Source organism: Manis pentadactyla, chromosome 12, assembly GCF_030020395.1.
Source record: "Manis pentadactyla isolate mManPen7 chromosome 12, mManPen7.hap1, whole genome shotgun sequence".
NCBI lineage: Eukaryota > Metazoa > Chordata > Mammalia > Pholidota > Manidae > Manis > Manis pentadactyla.
The window spans coordinates 88,046,620-88,061,813 of NC_080030.1; the positions used below are offsets into that span (position 1 = coordinate 88,046,620).

Below are 15,194 nucleotides of genomic sequence, written 5' to 3' on the forward strand. Positions count from 1 at the left end.
GAAAAAGCAAGATTTCATAAGACTTCTTGTTTGAAAAGAGTGATTTCAGTTCCTTGGCAAAGATCATATTAAAGGTGTCATCTTCACACTTAAGGTTGTTATTCCAACAATAGCCAGACAGCTGCAATTAAACTGAGAGAAAATAACAGAGGGACAAGAAAGCAAAGACACAAAGCATGTTTAAAACCTTTGTCTAGCAAAAAGTTGTAACTGCAGTTGTTGGCACATGGGACTGAATGGAACCAAGTGGACCAGAAGCCTACTAAACTTTTTGAAGGAACTGTAACGACAAAGAAACCACAACCCTACTTAAAAAAAAAAAGCGAGAGACTTGTTCAGGAGCTTTAACCCACCAGCGAGTAGGAAGTGACCACAGGAGGGCATCCTCCAAGATGGGCACACCCGCCCCCGAAAGCCCACTCTGGCTGCGGCCAGGGGTGACAAAATGCAAGACAAATCTGTCCGGGATTGGAGCTAGGAGCTATGTGGAACAATGTATTATAAGGCAGCTCCTTCTTAAGAGCAGAATAATGGTCTAAATATGGAAAATTCCCAACTTCAAAGTAGGAGGTCTTTATAAGGTCTTTCCAGTGGATTCTGAAGTTGCATTACTGATTGCATAAGGAAACCAAAATCAAAAGTTTCCTCAGAATTTCCCTTTCTGAATGGGAGTATTTGTTGCAGTTTCAAATTACTGGGTGAGGGTGAGGAAGTCACTGCACAGCAGACAATGAGGAGCTAAATCAAGCCTGATGGAGAGGACTGTGCTTCACCTGGCAATCCTGGCGGTTCACATGGACACAGCCCTGAGTGGGACTTTGGGTTGTTTGCTTTGGGGATGGGATGAGGGGGTCTTTGTATGAAAAGAGTGAAATGCATACTTGGCTATTAGAATGGTAGATTCTATAAAGACTGGCTAGATGCCTAACAAACTCATATTTCACTTTTCTTTCTGAGCACATAAGCAAACCCCATTTCCCAGCCCTCTTGGACCTTGTTATCTAGGCATACTGGTTCTTGTCAATAGAATATGAGCTGCAGGGATGCAAATGATTCTGTGCTGAGGCAGCTAAAAGGAAATATTCTAAGTCATTTTTTTTTCTTTTCTTATCAACTGGTTGGTTGAGACCATAACAACCTTAAAACCATGTGTCGATGATCGAAGTAGTCTAGGTCCCTAAATGATGGTGGAACAGAGTCCCTCCCCAGCCCCACAGACACACATATGATATGAGCAAGAAATAACTTTCTGATGATGTTAAGCTTCTGAAATTTCAAGGGTTATTTGTTATAGCAGCTAGGATTGCCTACCCTACAGTTTACTAAAGAGTATTTGGATGTGTGTACTAAAGTTTATACTACTGATATTTCTATAATTATTGTTATGTCTTTAAGGTAATTATTCTGGTTTCCAACTTCTTAACACAAGCATAAAAAACTGTATTTAGAGTTCGCATTACTAGCATGGTTCCACCTATGCCCACAAACACACACGATGGGTAAAGAGAATCTCTTCAGTTACACTACCAGAGCCCTAAACAGCAATCCTAAGTGGGCATAACCTGCCCCTTATAAATGCCAACGAGCACTGGAGGTCAGCAGAACAGCAGACTTAGCATTCAAGTGGGTGGGCTTTAGAGTAAGCTTCACTGCATCATTTTCTCTCAACCAGCACAAATGCAGAAACAGGGCAAGCAACACTCCAAGTGACGCACACGATGGGGCCTCAAAATGTATCTGTTGAAAACACAAATGAATGAATGAATATGTGAAAGGATGATAGGCTTTTGACAGAAATATTTCAAGGAGATCAGAGAACTGACAATATATGCGATTAAGAACACAAATTTCCCTGGTTTTAGCCATGTGATCTTGAGCAATTTATTTAACTTCTTTAAGCTTTATTTTTCTTATCTATGAAATGGGGATAGGATAATGATGGAATACACTTCAGGGAGCTGTTCTAAGATGAAATGAAATCTAATATGGAAAGCACTTTGTACAGTAACTCGCCTACTATAAAATGTGATAAAAATGGTAGCTATCATCATCTGGTTCTGGTGAGAGCTCCACCGCTGGACTGGTTCACTTCACTTTCATCACTTGAATAACAGAGATAAAGATGCCAGACAGTCACATGAGATAATGGATGTGATACCCTAAGCGTTACACATACGTAAAACTGTCTTACGACAAAGTTATTGTGAGGTGCTACTCTGTGTGTTGGAAAATAACAGCAAGGTCAAACAGGTTTCCCTTAAAGGGCAGTGGAGCGGGGGCATTTCCAGGAAGCCCATGACTCTTGTGACCAAAGACTCACCCTTGTGAGCTACTGGCTGGTCTGTGACTAAGTGTAAAACTAGCTGGTTTATAAAGAAGGAAATCTATGACTCATACACAGAAGAAAATTCATGTTCCCTCTCACTGTTCAAATCAACTGTCCGAGATATGTAAAGCTGAAAGGATTTTGCTTTTCAGTGAAAAGCTTTAAGACTACTTAATGGTAGCAACTTTTTTGGTAGCATCAGCCTTTTGTTTTAATTTTAGCACTAGAAGAATTTTGATGAACTAAGTCAGGACTAATAAAGAAAGCAGTGACTCACAGGTAGACTCATACAAGCTTCCCATTTATTAATCATTCACTAGGAATAATTAACTAGAAAAATGACTCTAAAATTTTTCAGTGACAAGGCAATAAACAAACAAACTGTACAATTCATTCCAAAAAACTCATACCTGACAGGTTGTAAGTCAAAACCACTGACTCCAAAGGAATTTATTTTGATAGGTTTCATCAGCTCCTCTACTGTGGGCAGACCTAAGAGAGGAAAAAGTTAGAACAGCAACCAAAAATGTTTTGTAAATTGCTAAATTTAATGTCACCACCAAAATTACATTTTCTGATTGACACACTTAGCAAAATGTCATTAATAATAAACCCCGTTTCCCACTGTAAACTTGCTTGTACCAAAAAAGAAAAAAACCTCCTTTGATGTTTACATTTGAAATACATATGCCTATGTACTTGATAGATCGATACCATTTATGTATGGAATATCTAAGTATTAAATGTATGTATATGGGTGTATCCACACACAATCCCTTTCTCTCTCTGTTCTCTGTTCAAAAAGTAACTTCGGTACATGTACATGGAAAAGGGTAAAAAAATTGAAAACACTTAAGTGATTTCTTCATTTGGTCAAGGCAATTGGAGGAATAATTGAAATTTTATCCCATGTTCGGCTCTAACTTCACAGTTAAAACAATGATTCCAGATTTCATTTGAACCCTTTAAATAAATTCCGAGATGAGAAACAATCACTACAGAAACTGTATTTAAATTACACTACACTGGAAACTGTTCAGAGAGAGTCTCAATAAATCAACTTTTACCAGATTCTGTAGTAGAGATGTGTTTAGGGGACTCTGTCTTCCTGAGGATGATCTTTCGCTGAGCTCTCGGCTTTCTCCAATGCACTGCTCCCAAGTCCTTCCTCCCCTGTGTCCCCCCCCGGAATTGGCTAGATGGTAATAGGCCTGATGCAAAGCTTCAATGTCACTGCTGCTTCGCCCACAAGAAACAGCTGTTGAAATATAAATGTGATCTACAGCATAATCACACAAATACATGAGAAATGTAAAACTCTAATATTATCCCTTAATCTGTTAGGAATGGTAAACAAGGCGCTAGGACAAGGCTGATATAAATACAAACACTGGTAATACGCAGCATAGCCTACCAGTATGACATCACAGCAGGCTCAATAACTTTTCAGCAAGTCAAGATGTGTCCTGACAAGGTAACTATAAAATCTAACCCCATGAGTTATTGCCCTCTCTTCCTACTATGCTTAATCAACCCCTCTACGTGGGACAAAAAGTCCTAAATGTCCCAAACTGACATAATCTTCCAAGAACTCTCTCTCCCTTACCATTATCACTCACTCTCTCTTTCCCTTCCTATCTTTTTCTCTCTGTCTCTGCTTCCCTGTGCCAACAGCATCTTGTAGTCTGCATTTCTCCAGCTGAAATTCACTCCTCTAACTTTACGATCCAATTTCTTCTTTTCTTCAGCCCTGTAGAGACATCTGACACTGCCCTCTACCTGGGGCTCTTCCTTCTGCACAGGTTCTTCTCCTTGTTCTTCCCACCACTTTGTTTCTCCATCTTTTATGGCCAGTGACTGATCTCAGGGCTCCACCTTTAGCCCCCTCCTAAAAAGTTCTCATTTACTTTGTTTTTGGCCAGGCTATTTCAACAAGACCCTTAGCTTAACTATTACCCATGTGCTCATGACTCTCAAATCTGTCTTTTGTCCTTTTTTCTGAATATTAAACTTTCTAACAGACATTTAGATTGTTAAGGAAATCATATTTAACATATCCTCAATTGAATTAATTATATTCCCCAACAAAACTTGCTCTCCACTACCTCGTTTTGGCTAATGGCACCACTATTCACCCAGTCAGCCAGACAGGAAGGCTGATGTCATGGTTACTTCACTCACTCCTCCTTCCCTATTGAGCTCCTCTGCTACATACCAACCGATAAATAAATTCTGGAAAAATGAATTCAAATAACCTAATGACAATAATGATTTAAGGTTTTTATGAGTTATTTTCTTACTCATTTTGTACCTTTCATTACTAACAGTGGAATTTTCAGAATTAGAGAAAAGAATACAAGAGTCATAGAAAAGTGGAAAAAAAGAACAGAAACAGGATGACCAGCCTACTTTTCTCGTGATACCCACGATCAATTTTAGTGCTTAAAATGTAATAGAATACCCATCCTCCTCTTCCTCTCTATAAGTTGTAACTTGCACAGTATACACTTCTGAGAGGATATTTCCAACTCCAAACATAAGAGGTCGCCAAGTGCCACATATAAGACTGTTTAAGAATGCTTTGCAATGGGATATCCTTCTATCTAATGTTTCAGGTTACCACTGCTATTTGAAGCACACCCAATAAATATGATTTGCTTAAATAAATTAAAAACAAAAAAGTAGGGACACTGTTAGAGAAGAATCACTAAGACTTAAGTGGCAGGGATTTTCAGTAGGATCTGAGGAAGAAGATCTTGCCTGCTAAGGTAAACCTAACTTTCCCCCTAAACCATCCATCAGACCCAGAGTAGCACGACTGAGGGAGAAAATTAATCTTTATGAAAAAAGAAAAAAGGCACAAGGTGTTTTTTTCTCCTCTACAGAAATAGCACAATACTTAAGTATGTGCTGAGTATATAAAAAAATATATGACACGTAAATAGCATAGCAGTACTGAATGCTTATACTTAATTTAACAGGTGTGAGGTGTCAAGAAGAGGTTCTAGGCTTAAAGCAACAGTAAACACTCAGAAAAAGAAATGACCTAAAAGTTAGAAATTAGAAATGGAAGACAGAGAGGTATGAAGGGCTGTTCGGAATACAGAGCAGGGGAAGTACTTTTCTCTTGAATCATGAATCCAAACTGATATTAAAAATAATTCCAAGGTCATATGAGTTAATTTTTTTCATGCATTTTATGAAAAGGGCTGAATTTTCTGCCTTTTAAATTAAAAAAGAAAGACCCACTGTGGTCAAGAATAAATTACTAGGGGAAGCAAGGCCTGAAGTGGGCTATCAGTTAGGAGGCTCCTACAATAGCCCAGGGAAGAGATGACGGCGGCTGAGACCAAGGCAGTGCCGGGAGAGGGGCTGAGGGGTGCTCAGATTCTCGGCATGTGGAATTAACAAGGTCTGCAATGATTCGATGCTGGGTGTGAGAGAAAGAGAAGAAAAAAGGGGGACTCCATGGGTTTGGGCCTGAGCAACTGGAAGGGTGACAGTGCTTTCAGCAGAGGAGATGGTAGTCAAGTAAGGAGTGGGGAGATGAAGAGGGCAGATTTGGACACCCCTGTAGAGGGGAGGAGGAAAGTACAAATCAGGTGTCCTTGAAGCCCAGTGAAGAAAGCATGTGAGGGAGAAAGAAGTGGAGGGACTGACTCTGCTAAGGGCTGCTAGTGGGTCAGCTAAGATGGAAACTGAGCGCTGGATTTAGCACCATGGAAATCATTTGCACCATTCATTACTGAAGCTCTCAGGCACTGCGCCATGCATGAAAAATTCAGGTTCTGGGGTGTGGAAGGAGCTGGAAGGAAAAGCAAGCTCTTAACTCCAGTTTCTGCTGCTGTGTGGGGAGTCAGAGCAGCAAGTCGCACCCAGACCAAAGGGCATCATGTTACTGATACCAGCAGGCCCCTCTTAGTGAAGACAGACAGGTAGCAGCTGGGAGTTCAGAAGGAGGATTCCTCATTCGTAGCCAATTAATGGGCTCCTGGAATATGTAATGAAAACAAACAAGCCAAAATAGTTCAGAAGCAAAGCAAAGTAGTATTTGGAGAGGCGGCAGCAGCAGTGGTTTTATGAAGGTATCAGAGACCTAATCACCGCCATTTCCAGAAAAAAGCAATTAAGAATAATTACTAAGTTCCCTTAGGGAAGAGACTCTCTGCTTCCTAGCTATACCCTAGGGCTGTCACAAAGTAGATGCACAATAAATATCTGCTTGTTGGCTGGCTGGCTGTCATGCATGGTACCTGTTATCTCATTTAATATTCACAACACCCTGTGATACAATAGTGCCAAGAGGAGACATACCAATTAAAAAAAGAAGACAGGACTCTATGTAATTATTTTATATATTACTGCAAGTCAAGATTTTTCCAATTTATATTTTTCCACTTTAGGAAGTTGAAATATATCAAATCTTGTTTTGCAGAGCCAAGGGTCTAGTCATGGAACAATACTGTCACCCTGACTGTTCTAGTCATACAGCCAAAGCTCAAAATGGTACTTGCCCATGAGACAAATGGAAATATGCAAAGGCTAGCTCTGGCCCTCATTTTTATAGTTACCAACCTTTCCAAAATAATAAAGCACAAAAGATTTCATAAATATTATTTTAAAAAGATGATCTTTGATAATGCATCATCTGAACCTGTTTAATACTGGAAGAAACATGGTAAAAAACAAAACCAAACAAAACAACCCACTGATCTTTTTCACTTCTTAAACCGATTTGAAGATTTTCAAATAAATTTTTGAAATACTAGATAAATTCAATACCCCACAATCAAGAAGTATTTATACTGTATGCCTTCAGGTTTTTAATTATGATTTGTACTATTAACAGAGGACTGGTATAAATAATAAGAAGAACCATACAGTTGCTACTGCTTGTTGAATCTTAACAATATATGCAGCACTATACATGATCTCAATCGACCAACCCAAGATCTTGTTATAAAGCGGCTTAGAGGCACTAATTGTCCAATGTTACACAGCTGATAACTGGCCAGGCTGGGAATATAAACACAAGGTTACACAACAATAAAATCATATGCTACTATCTTCCAGTAACTGACTCATCAAACTATTTCAGAGTCAAGAATATTTAAGAAATAAGACCAAAACACTGTAGTTTTATATTACTGCTTGGATAATCTTAATAGAATTTTTATTTTCAGTAATACATTTTTTTATTTCTGAGTTTTTCTTATAACCTACAGCAGTAATATTCATACTGTGTTTTATAAAAAAACAGGTTTTCAGAGAAAATCATGGGTTCTACAGATGTTTGGAATTTCATTTAAAATTATCCCTTAAAATATAAGAACTATAATAAAAATTAATCTGTACATGCAAATGTGCCATGTATGTAACTGTAATATTTTGAAGGCCACTGAAGTGCTAACTTTTGTCTCCTACTTTGTTTACATGCGTATCTTAGAATAAAGTTTCTCTGGCCATCCTGTACACATATGAACTTCCTTCATAGGTCTACAAGATCTACACTGGTCTTTTAGAAGAATTCATGTCTGCTTATGAAAACTTTACAAGTGGACTGACTATCATGGCACATGTGTTTCCTGTATATAAATAAACAGCAGTAAGACAAAGGAACATGTGCTCAGCACATGCTTCCATAGTGGCAGAACATTCAACTGGGTAATAACAAGTAAGGGAGTAACATGTATTGATGGGAAATTCTGTTGTCATTTTTTCACTTTCATATTTGTATTTTAATATACAAGTGGATGAAATAAGATAGTGGTGACTCTAACGGCAGTGACTAGAAAGAGGAAATCTGAGCGGGCTTTGTGGTTTCAGTCATGTTTTGTTTTTTTGATCTGGTTGCCAGTTACATGAATGTGTCAGTATTTGAAAGTTCATCAACTTGCACTGTTATGATACACTAACTTTTATATAGGCATATTACACTTCAATAAAAAGTACAAAGAAGTAAAAAATAAAATGCAAGCAGATGTTTGGAGTTGGTTAGTGATTTACCATTTCTATTGCTCTTTTTTCCCAAGTGTCTGGATTGGTTTAATGGAGGCTTGCAAAGCAACCTAATTAAGAAGTTCCATGTGCAAGTATTTGAGCAGTAACCCAATAATATTTTTAAATTATACTACAAAAACAAAATATAAAAACATATTGGAAGTCTGATGATGATATAAGAATATAAGAAATGCCTATAATTTCTGATTTCAAAAATTTCAAAATTTCAACAATTTCAAAAGACCATTATTGTTCTAACTTTATAAGTAAATATTACAAATGTAAACATATTTATACCAAAAAAATACCATTTTTATCTACACAGAAAGTATACTACATGAGATTTCATTTGGAAATAAGTATTCCACCTACTGCTTTAGAAAAAATTTTGAAAAAACAATCTTAAAGACCTTTACAACTTTAAGTCTAGATGGTCTTAGGCATTTCAGAATTTGGAGATGTGATCTAGCTTTTTCCTACACACAGGGAACTATGGAAAATCAAAGTAAGTCTAAAGTCTCATTTTTCCTGCACATGGCAATTTTAACTGAACACTTTGGAGGGCCATAGAAAATTAGTTACTATTTACCTACAGTGCTATACTTTTTATCAACAGCATTTATTCATTTATTAATAAGTATTTACTTGAAAACACACTTGACTTGGCTAAGTGTCACCATTAATAAATTCAGATAATTTAAGTTGTCAAATATGGTAGAAAATGTGAGACTTAAAATTTTATTGTCAACATAGTTATTATACATATTATTATATACAACATATATTCCCCTGGAAGTGTAATCAATTAATAGAGAACAGCCAGTTTTTCACTTTTACCTGTTCCTGTCATTTCATTATCAGTTATTTCTGGCAGGGCTTTTTTGGCTTAGTTGTTGCTCTATCCTGTTCATCAAGGTTGACCTCTGCAACAGAGTCTAATGAATCCAGCAGCTCCACTGGAACAACATAAAAAAAAATATATTAGGAATATAGAGAACTTTGTATAGTTCCTTTAATGGAATATTTTAATTATATGCAAGCTGTATAAAAACAAAGAAATATTTACATATAAAGAATATGTAATCATGTATCTTTCACAAGCATGCCTTTCTTAAGTACAAGAGATCAGACTTACATCAACATACATTATCTGTGCTTATATATAGGTCTAATGTACATTTAGGTGTAGAAGGCAAAGGGGATGAGGAAAGTAACAGAAAGAAATATTCTTTTTTTCCCCAGCTTTATTAAAGTACAGTTGACAACTAAAAATTGTAATTTTTACAATTGTAATTGTACAATTTGATGATTCAATATATGTATACATTGTGAATACATGTATTTACCACAATCAAGCTAATATATCCATTACCTTATACAGTTATATTTTGTGTGTGTGCTGTGAGAATACTTAAGATTTCCCCCTTAGCAAACTCAAGTATACAATATTTTTAGCTATAGTCACATTGTTAGACCTCCAGAACTTACTTATCTTGCATAACTGAAACTTTGTACCCCTTAACCAACATCTTCCCATATTCTCCTCACCCAGCCTCTGGTAACCATTATTCTGCTCTGTTTCTATGAGCTTAACATTTTTAGATTTCACACATACATCAGGTTATGTAAGATTTGTCTTTCTGTATCTCGCTTATTTCATTTAGCATGATGTCCTCCATAAAATATTATGCATGTTACATTTTCTTTATTCATCCATTGATGGACATTTAGGTTGTATCTATATTTCGGCTATTATAATGCCACAATGAACATGGGAGTACAGATTGTCTTTGAAATATACCCAAAGGTGGGACTGCTGAATAATAAGGTAATTCCATTTTTTTTTTTTTCAGAAACCTCCATACCATTCTCCACAGGGGCTACACCAATCTATATTCTCACCAACACTGTACAAAAGTTCCCTTGTCTCCACATCCACACCAAAACTTATCTTTCCTCTTTCTGATGATAGTCCTTCTAAGTGTGAAGTGGTATCTTTTTGTATTTCTCTGATGATTAGTGAAATTTAGCATCTTTTCATATACCTATTGGCCATTTGCATGTCTTCTTTTGAGGAATGTCTATTCAGGTCATTTGCTCACTTTCAATCAATCTGGGTTTTTTTTTTTTTTTGGCTCTTGAGCTGCATGAGTTCTGTGAATTTTGGATATTAACCCCTTACCTATTATATGGTTTACAAATATTCTCTCTCATTCATTCCATAGGTTGCCTTTTTCAGTCTGTTGTTTCTTTTGTTATGCAGAAGCATTTTAGTTTGATGCAATCCCATTTGTCTATTTTTGTTTTTGTTGCCTATATTTATAGGATCATATCTAAAAAATTATTGCCCAGTGCAATGTTAAGAAGCTTTCTTCTTGTTTTCTTCCAGTAGTTTTGTAGTTTTGGTCTTTGAGTCTTTGATCCATTTTGAGTTAATTTCTGTAGGTGGTGCAAAATAAGGGTCCAATTTCTTTCTTCTGTATGGGGATATCTAGTTTCCTGAACACTGTGTATTAAAGAAACTATCCTCTCTTCATTGTATATTCTTGGCAGCTTTGTTGAACATCAGCTGACCATAGATACATGGATTTATTTCTGGGCTCTCCATTCTGTTTCATCATTTTTATATCTGTTTTTATGTCAACGCCATATTGCTTTGATACCTATAGCTTTATAATACATTGTTACACCAGGCAGTGTGATGCCTCCAAGCTGCGCTCTTTCTCAAGCTTGCTTTGGCTATTTGGGGTCTTTTGTGGTTCACCACAATTTTTAAAATTGATTTTCCTGTTTCTGTAGAGAATGACATAGGGATTTTGATAGGGATTGCATGCAGACATGTAGATCACTTTGAGTAATATGGACATTTAAAAAAATACTCATTCTTCCAGTCCATGAAAACGGGATGCCTTTCATTCATCTGTGACTTCTTTAACTTCCATGTTTAATACTTTTCAGTTTAAAGGTCTTTCACTTCTTTGGTTAAACTTACTCCCAAGTATCTTATCCTTTCAGTTCCTGTTGTGAATGGGATTGTTTTATTGATTTCTTTTTCAGATAGTTTATTGTTCGTATATAGAAAACAAGACTGATTTTTGTATGTTGATTTTTTTACTGAATTCGTTTACTAATTCTAACAATTTTATGGAGTCATTAGGGTTTTCCATGCATATGACCATGCCATTGGCAGCCAGATATAATTTTACTTCTTCCTTTCTGGTTTGGATATCTTTTTTCCTTGTCTTCTCTAGTTAGAACTTGCAGCACTATGTTGAACAAAAGTGGTGAGAGTGGGTATCTTTGCCTTGTTTTGGATCTTAGAGGGAAAGTTTTATCATTTTTCCCCTCTGATTGTGATGTTAGTTGTAGGCTTTTCATAGATGTCTTTATTGTGTGAGGCAGGTTCTATTTTGTTGGGAGTTTTATGAATAGATGTTGAACTTTGTCAAATGCTTTTCCGATGTTTATTGAGATTATTAGGTTTTTTTTGCTTTCATTTTGTTAACATGTTGTAACATACTGACTGTCTTGCACATATTGAGCTATCCTTGTACCCAGGGATAAATCCCATTTTGTCATGGTATATGATCCTTTTAATGTGCTGTTAATTGTGAGGGGTTTTGTTTGTATTTATTTTCATCAGGGATATTGGCCTGTAATTTTCTTTCCTTCCCCTCTTCTTGCTTTACTACATTTTACTATTATCAACTAACTTTAAGGTAATTCATATCAATTGTCTCTGTATTCTTTCTGAATAGTATCTTCATAGTATTTCAGCATGTTGTTATCTTGCAATCAATATGTAAGTATTTACACCATAAAACAGGCAAAATCTACAAAATAAGGCTTTTTCTTTTCTTCCAGAATATTTTTGTTAAACATATATCAACATATCACTGGTTGGGACCCTGTAAATTACTTTTCTTCTTTAATTAACTATGTTTGTTTTTTCAAGATTTACTGAGGCATAACAGTCAAATAAAATTGTAATATATTCAATGTGTACAACATGATGATTTGATATATGTATATACTGTGAAAGGATTTCCGTTAATTACATCCGTCACCTCACATGCTGTTTTTATTGCTGAGAACACTTACGTTCTACTTTCTTACCAAATTTCAATTACATAATACAATATTAATTGCTCATCATGTTATACACTAGATCCTTATAACTTATTCATCTTATAACTTAATATTTGTACCTGTTTACCAGTCTCTCCCATCCTCCAACCCCCTAGCCTCCTGCACCCTCCATTCTACTGTTTATATAAGCTGAACTTTTTTTTTTAAGATTCCACATATAAGTAATACTAGGCAGTATTGTCTTTCTCTGTGGTTTATTTCATTTAGCATAACGCTCTCCAGGTTCATCCATGTTGTTGCAAATGGCACAATATCCTGTTTTTTAAGGATGAAAAATATGCCATTAGTATATATAGTCCACATTTTTATTCTTCCATCAACAGGTTGTTTTCATACCTTGGCTATTGTGAATAATGCTACAACGAACATGGGAGTTACAGGTATCTCTTTAAGACTTCATTTTCTTTGAATATATTCCCAAAAGTGGATTGCTGGATCATATGGTAGTTCTCTTTTTAATCTGTTGAGGAATCTTCATACTGTTTTCCATACTGGCCACACATTTACATTCCCACCAACAGTATGTGAGGGTTCCCTTTTCTTCACATTCTTACCAGTTTTGTTATCTCCTGTCTTTTTGATAATAGCCATACTGACAGATGAGGGGTGATACCTCATTGTGGTCTGGATTTGCATTTCCCTGATGATTAGTGAAATGGAACATCTTTTCATATACCTGTTGGCCATTTGTATGTCTTCTTTAGGAAAATGTCTATTGGGATCCTTTGACCATTTTTAAAAATTCAGTTGTTTTTTGACTATAAAACTAGATGAGTTCCTTGTGTAGTTTGGGTATTAACCTCTTCTTGGACAAGTGGTTTGCAAGTATTTTGTTCCATTCACAGAATACCTTTTCATTGTGTTGAAGGTTCCCTTTGCTGTGAGAATTTTTTTAGTTTGATGTAGTCCCACTTCCTTATTTTTGCTTTTGCTGACTTTGTTTTGGTGTTAAATCTAAAAAATCATTGCCAAGACCAAAGTCAAAGAGCTTACCTCCCAAGTTTTCTTCAGCTGTTTTGCAGTTTCAGGTCTTGTACTCAAGTATTTAATCCATTTTTAATTGATTTTTGTGTATCATGTAAGATAATGGTCCAATTTCATCTTTTGCTATCCAGTTTTCCAAATACTATTTATCGAAGAAATTATCCTTTCCTCACTGTGGATTCTTTGTGCCTTTGTCAAAAATTAAATGATCATATATTTATTTCTGGGTTCTCTAACTGTTCCATTGATCTCTGTGTCTATTTTTAAGACCAATACCATACTGTTTTGATTACTATAGTTTAGTAATATAGTTTGAAATCAAGAAGTATGATGCCTCCAGCTTTGTTCTTCTTTCTCAAGACTGCATTGGCTATTAAGGCTTTTTATGATTCCATACATGTTTTAGGAATATTTTTCCTATTCTGTGAAAAATGCCATTGGAGTTTTATAGGGAGTGCACTAAATCTATAGATCATTTTAGGTAGTACAGACATTTTTAGAATATCAATTCTTTCAATCAATAAACACTGAGTATCTTTCCATTTATTTGGGTGTTCTTCAATTGCTTTCATCAATGTTTTACAGTTTTAAGTGTACAACTCTTATCTCCTTGATTAAATTTATTCCTAAGTATCTTATTTGTTTTAATGCTGTGGTAAATGGAATTGTTTCTTGTGATTTTATTTTCTTGAGGTACCTTTGTCTGGTCTTGATTTCAAGATGATGCTGACCTCATAGAATGACTTTGGAAGAATTCCCTCTTTTTCTGCTTTTGGAAAATTTTAAGAAAGAGTGAAACGAATTTGTTTTTGAATGTTTGGTAGAATTAATCCATAATGCCATATGATACTAGTCTTTTAAAAAAGGAAATATTCCTAAATATAACAAGATGGATTCAAAATAAACATAAGGTACATTTGTTGAGAAAATTTGTGAACTTCAATTCATTAGATATCTAACAACAGAGTGATTCAGAATAATTTAGATGCAATTCTGAACAGACCAATTTTTTTCCAACTAAAATATACAAATATAAATATTTACCATTAGCCAGCATGCCAGTTTTCTCTTCTTCCTAAATTAAAAGAAAACAATCATTTGACTTGAAACCAGTTACATAAGATGACCATGATACAGATGGTTACAAAATTTGAAAGTCAGTGCTTTACTCCATTATTAAAAGGTCAAGAAATGTGCCTTCTACATTTTTTCTATCACTCTCATTCACCAATAAACCTACATGGTTAGAGAATGTAACTGTGAGAGAACTTCTACAAGTCTCTTCAGAACCTTGGCAATTACTGGTAATTAATTTAGGCTTTTATAACCTTGGTTAAGAGTTTCTAGATGCCATCTGTTCACCTACCTTGCTCAGAAATTCTATTTTTCAAACTTCAAGGTAACATGACTATTTTATACATAATTCCTTCTATTATAACATCGCCAGTCATTTTCCCCTTATTGTTCAAAATTAATGATCAAATATAACTTGTAATCATTGTTTTATGTATATTTTGGAAAAAAATTTTTCAAAAAGGCAGGCCATCAAATGGCATGGAAGTTAAAATTTGTCAAAACTGTAGGTTCCTTTAAAGTAAGTTTTCTAATTAGTGTCATCTACATTCTCCACTTGGATAGGCAGTGTGTAGGATCATCCCAGTGAAAGAGCTCTAACTTCTTCCTATTTTGATCCTTACCCAGATGGCTCTCTATTAGGGTTCCACATTTAGGATGG

At 35.6% G+C, this 15,194-nt stretch overlaps 1 pseudogene; it reads right to left on the reverse strand.

The window, feature by feature from the left end:
• Positions 1 to 15,194, reverse strand: part of LOC130679810 (centrosomal protein of 162 kDa-like) — a 70,427-nt pseudogene that overhangs the window by 44,624 nt on the left and 10,609 nt on the right.